This window comes from Macaca mulatta, chromosome 20 (assembly GCF_049350105.2).
Source record: "Macaca mulatta isolate MMU2019108-1 chromosome 20, T2T-MMU8v2.0, whole genome shotgun sequence".
In the NCBI taxonomy this organism is placed as follows: domain Eukaryota; kingdom Metazoa; phylum Chordata; class Mammalia; order Primates; family Cercopithecidae; genus Macaca; species Macaca mulatta.
Window position 1 is genome coordinate 55,393,541 of NC_133425.1, and position 6,000 is coordinate 55,399,540.

Genomic DNA, 6,000 nt, shown 5'->3' on the forward strand with positions numbered 1-6,000 from the left:
TTTGCTGGCCTCCTTGTCTCTGCTCACATGGGATAAAACCTCATTAAAACACCAAGTCTTAAAGACATAATTCAGCCACAGATCTATTTCACATTAAAGGCCACCCCGTGACCACGGTCTTAAGAGTTCACTCACAACTTTCAAACATCCCACGAATTTGCAGTTAATAGGAAGTTTGATAAATCCTCTCTCACCTTAACTGCTTTTCAGAACTGTCATCTTTCTTGATAGATGTCACAGCCTAAAGAAAAGATTTCTAAGATGTTAAATATCACTACAGGGTTGAACATCCAAGATTATTTTTGCATATTACCTAGGTAACTTTTAATAACATTCTCATAGACATATGGAGCATTAGAATTGGACAGATTGTGCAGACCTCAGAGCCAGATCTGAACTATGAGGCTTCCGGGGGTAGGGGCAAAGACAGATCAGGTACATAATAAAGGACTCAGAAATAGAATACGAACCATGACCTCTTCCTGGAAATTCTGTGTTTTTTCCAACATTGCAGGGATGCCCACTCTCCCACTTTTCAAATTAACCACTTTCCCATGTGGGCTGGAGACCAGAGGACTAAACGACCTCAATTATAGCCTGTAGCTGTAAATAAATAACTTTTTTAACACTGAAAGCCTCCCTCCAGTACCATCTGTCAGAACTGAGCTATGTCCAGCTACAGAACTATGAGAGCAAGGTCTATCGCCACCATAGAAAGCTTTATCTTCATTTAGTCCTGGTGAATTCACAGCCCATTTCTCAAGAAGGTACTAATCTTTCAGACTGGGACTTTGATCAAAATATTTTGTCTGACAATGGTTGTACTGAGCACACCTTTCTGTAGTTATTATAAGACAATCAAGGGTTATTACACCGTGCTTGATCATTTCCCTTTGTCAGCCTTTACTATTCTCAAATTCAAACAAATCTTTATAGTGACTCATGCTCAGACTCAATGAAAAACTGCTCATTACTTGGGTGGCAAAATAATCTGTACACCAAACCACCATGACATACAATTTACCTATATAACAAACTGGCACATATGCTCCTGAACCTAAAATAAGAGTTTAAAAAAAAAAAAAACCAAAAAACTGCTAGATTCAAATGGAAAGAGAAAGGTCTGAACCATCTATTATTATGTGTTGCACAATGTGTTAGCTCCATATCAGTAATGTAGGTAATAATAGCCCCATTACTCAGAGGAAGAAGAAAGGTTAGATAGCTTGTCCACGTTATTACACAGGTGATACGCAGGCCCAAGGTATTACACAAGTAGTATGTAATAGACTCACACTTGAACCTATGACCATCTGACCTATGAATGGAAAGTTATAGCTTAGCTAAAGAAGAACCCCAATTTTAAAAAGCAGATAAAGCATTGCCGAAAAATAGAGTTAACATCTTATTTCAGTTTAGCTTGCCTATTTATAAAATGTGTAGAAGAAAATGATTCACAAGGGAAGTAACCCATAAATCACCCTCTGAGAGCTTTAAATGTATATTTAGGTGCAAAACATAATAATAATGTGAAATCATGAACTATTTTCAGTCTTAGAATAAGAGCCTTGTTTGTCAATTTCTAATGGGGAGGTAAATAGGAAGAAAAACAGATCACACATGTGCTTCTTGTGGGCTAATGTGTGCTCCTGGTGAAAATGTGATCATGGCCCTTCTTGACTAGAAAACTTTCAAAGGATTCCCAATGAGAATGGAATCTGGGTCCTTATCCCAACATACAGAATCTTGCCTTCCCGTCCAGTTTCATGTCTTCCCACACTGGCTGTCACCTGATTCTCATCAGCCTGCACCAAGCTTGAAGCTACCTCTGCACATGCCAACATTTTCCTGTTTCAGGATCATTACTGGAAAGCTCTTTCCTCTAAAATCTCTGTGGCTCACACCCTCCCATCCTCTGAGTTCACACTTACATAGTGCCTACTCAGGGTGCAGTTTCCCGTGCCTCCCTTGTCACCCTTTACTCACTTGCCCTGATTTATTTTTTATTCTAAGCAACTCATTTACATTATTTTATCTTATCTGCCTAGCTCACTAACTGACAAGCTTGATGAAGACAAGGGCTTTGAGTGTCTTATTTATTTATTATTATTATTTTTTCCCTATGTTTTTGACGAACAGGTGGTGTTTGTTTACATAAGTTCTTTAGTGGTGCTTTGTGAGATTTTGGTGCACCCATCACCCAAGAAATATACACTGTAACCAATTGGTAGTCTTTTATCCCACATCTCCCTCCTACTCTTTCCCTAAATCCCCAAAGTCTATTGTATCATTCTTGTACCTTTGCATCCTCCTAGGTTATTCCACTTGTGAGTGAGAACATACAATGTTTGGTTTTCCATCCCTGAGTTACTTCACTTAGAATAATTGTCTCCCGTTCCATCCAGGTTGCTGTGAATGTCATTATTTTGTTCTTTTTGATGGCTGAATGGCATTCATATATATATATATGTATATCCATCAATCAGTGAGTGGATAGATTGTGGTGTGTGTGTGTGTATATATATATAATTGTAGTATATAGATATAATTATATATATAATTGTGGTGTGTGTGTGTGTGTGTGTGTGTATATATATCTCACAATTTATTTATCCACTCATTGATTGATGGACATTTGGGATGGTTCCATATTTTTACAATTGATAATTGTGCTGCTATAAACATGTGTGTTCAAGTATCTTTTTCATATAATGACTTCTTTTCCTCTGGGTAGATACCCAATAGTGGCATTGCTGGATCAAATGGTAGTTCTACTTTTAGTTCTTTAAGGAATCCACACACTGTTTCCCATAGTGGTTGTACCAGTTTACATTCCCACCAGCAGTATAAAAGTGTTCCTTTTGACTGCATCCCTGCTAACATCTGTTATTTTTTGATTTCTTGATTATGACCATTCTTACAGGAGTAACGTGGTATCACATTGTGGTTTTGATTTGTATTTCCCTGGTGATTAGTGATGTTGAGCATTTTTTCATATGTTTGTTGGCTATTTGTATATCTTCTTTTTTGAATTGTCTACTCATGTCCTTAGCCCATTTTTTGATGGAATTGTTTTTTTTTTTCTTGCTAATTTGTTTGAATTCCTTGTAGAATCTTGATATTAGTCCTTTGTCAAATGTATACATTGTGAATTTCTCCCACTCTGTTGGCTGTCTGTTTACTCTGCTGATTGTTTCTTTTGCTGTGCAGAAACTTTTTAGTTTAATTAAGCCCCACCTATTTATAACCGTTTGTGTTGCATTTTCTTTTGGGTTCCTGGTCATGAAGTCTTTGCCTAAGCCAATGTCTAAAAGGATTCTTCCAATGTTATTTTCTAGAACTTTTATGGTTTCAAGTCCTGGATTTCAGTCTTTGATCTAGCTTGACCAGATGGATTCACAGCTGAATTCTATCAAACATTCAAAGAAGAATTGATATCAATCCTATTGTTACTATTTCATAAGATAGAGAAAGAGAGAAGCCTCCCTAAATAATTCTATGGAGCCAGCATCACACTAGTACCAAAACCAGGAAAGGATACAACAACAACTAAAAAGAAAACAACACACAAATATCCTCAATGAATACAGATAAAAAAATCCTTAACAAAATACTAGCTAACTGAATCCAACAGCATATCAAAAAGATAATCTGCCATAATCAAGAGAGTTTCAGATCAGGGATGCAGGGATGTTTTAACATATGTAAGTCAATAAATGTGATACATCACGTAAACAGAATTAAAAACAAAAATCACATGATTGTCTCAATAGATGGAGAAAGAGCATTTGACAAAATCCAGCATCCCTTCATGATTAAAACCATCAGCATAGAAGAGACATCCCTTAATGTAACAAAAGCCATCTATGACAAACCCACAGCCAACATAATACCGAATGAGAAAAATTTGAAGGTATTCCTTCTGAGAACTGGAACAAGACAAGGATGCCCAATCACACCATTTCTATTCCACATAGTACTGGAAGCCCTAGCCAGAACAATCAGACAAGGGAAAGAAATAAAGGGCATCCACATTAGTAGAGAGGAAGTCAAACTGTCACTGTTTGCTGATGATATGATTGTATACTTAGAAAACCATAAAGACTCTTCCAAAAAGCTCCTAAAACTGATAAATGAATTCAGCAAAGTTTTAGGATACAAAATTAATGAACACAAACCAGTAGCTCCTGTATACACTAACAGTGACCAGAGAGTCAAATCAAGATCTCAACCCCTTTTATAACAGCTACAAAAAAATAAATAAAATACTTAGGAATATACCTAACCAAGGAGATGAAAGACCTCTGCAAGGGAAACTGTAAAACACTTCTGAAAGAAATCATGGATGACACAAACAAATGGAAACACATCCCATGCTCATGAATGGGTAGAATCAATACTGTGAAAATGATCACACTGCCAAAAGCAATCTACAGACTCAATGAAATTCCCATCAAAGTACCATCATCATTCTTCACATACCTAGAAAGACAATCCTAAAATTCATATGGAACCAAAAAAGAGCCCACATAGCTGAAGCAAGACTAAACAAAAAGAACAAATATGGAGGCATCACATTATCTGACTTCAAACTATACTATAAAGCCACAGTCACCAAAACAGCATGGTACTGGCATAAAAATAGGCACACAGACCAATGGCAAAAAAACAAAGAGCCCAGAAATGAAGCCAAATACTTACATCAAACTGATCTTTGACAAAGCAAACCAAAACATAAAGTGGGGAAGGGACATCCTATTCAACAAATGGTGCTGGGATAATTGACAAGTCACATGTAGAAGAATGAAACTGGATCCTCATCTTTCACTTGAGTGTTTGGTTCATTGTTTTATCCTGCCACATGGGAGAATGCCTAGCACAGAGAAGGCACTTAACAAATGGTTGCTAAATTAATGCATGAGCTGTTATTTTCACTCCAGAATAGTCGTGTCTCCCCAGGTTGCCATCCTCCAAAAAATGTCACTGTTAGGTAAACCTTGGAAACTTCATTGTAGGCTTTTGCAGACCCACAAAGACCACCAGCTTATTGTCATTGTAATGGCAAAAATGCAGAAACAAAGTAATAGTAGAAAAAAATAACTGCTGAGCATTGATTATAAGAATGATATTGAACTAGAATCTAAGTTCCATAATTCAGGCTTTGCAAACGTCTTTACTGATGAAGAATCTGAGGCTCTAACAAGTTACATAACTTGCTCAAGGTCATCTATTGTTAAATGATGTGGTTTAAATTCAAAACTACTTTTTTTGTCCTTATACCTTCCTCTCTGTGTAGTACTGATAGTCTGAATAGTAGTGATAAGAAAAATAAGCAAGATTACACTTTATTATGGCAAAACTACTTTGAATTGCAGTCATTGGTCACCTTCCCCAACTTCATGTGCCACAGTAACTGAAAGATCAGAAAACTGCTAACATCAAACAATGGTATACATCACATACATAATAAAAACACAATCAACACAGCTGCCCCGATATTTTGACCTGGAAGAATGTATGCATGAAGCTTTTTTCTGTACCATGCCCAACAGACCACTTTTATTTCCAGGCTAATCAGGGACAGTGTGGGAAGATTCAGGCCCTTGAAAAGCCTTAGCAATATCCACTGTTTTTCCAGATAATGTACTAAATCCTCCCTTTCAATTTCTTGACAACTTTTTATTTGAAAATCTTTCTCATCTTCAAATACTTTACTGTTTAGTTGTTTATCCATTAATTCAAAAATATTGATTGTGATTTCTCTTACATGCCATGCACCACAGTACTAAGTGAGAAAAAAAGTTCAGATTCAGCTAGCTCAACGATGTGAAGACCTGAATGGAAATTGGGTAGCTGACATAGGGCAGGTGAATGGAAGGGTAGAATGAGCAGAGATTTGAAAAGTCTACAAGGGTCAGACTGTACAGTATGTAAGAGCTTTGAGGTCGTTTGAAATGTAATTAGATCCTTAATGCTGACCCTAGAAGAAGTTTTAAGCAG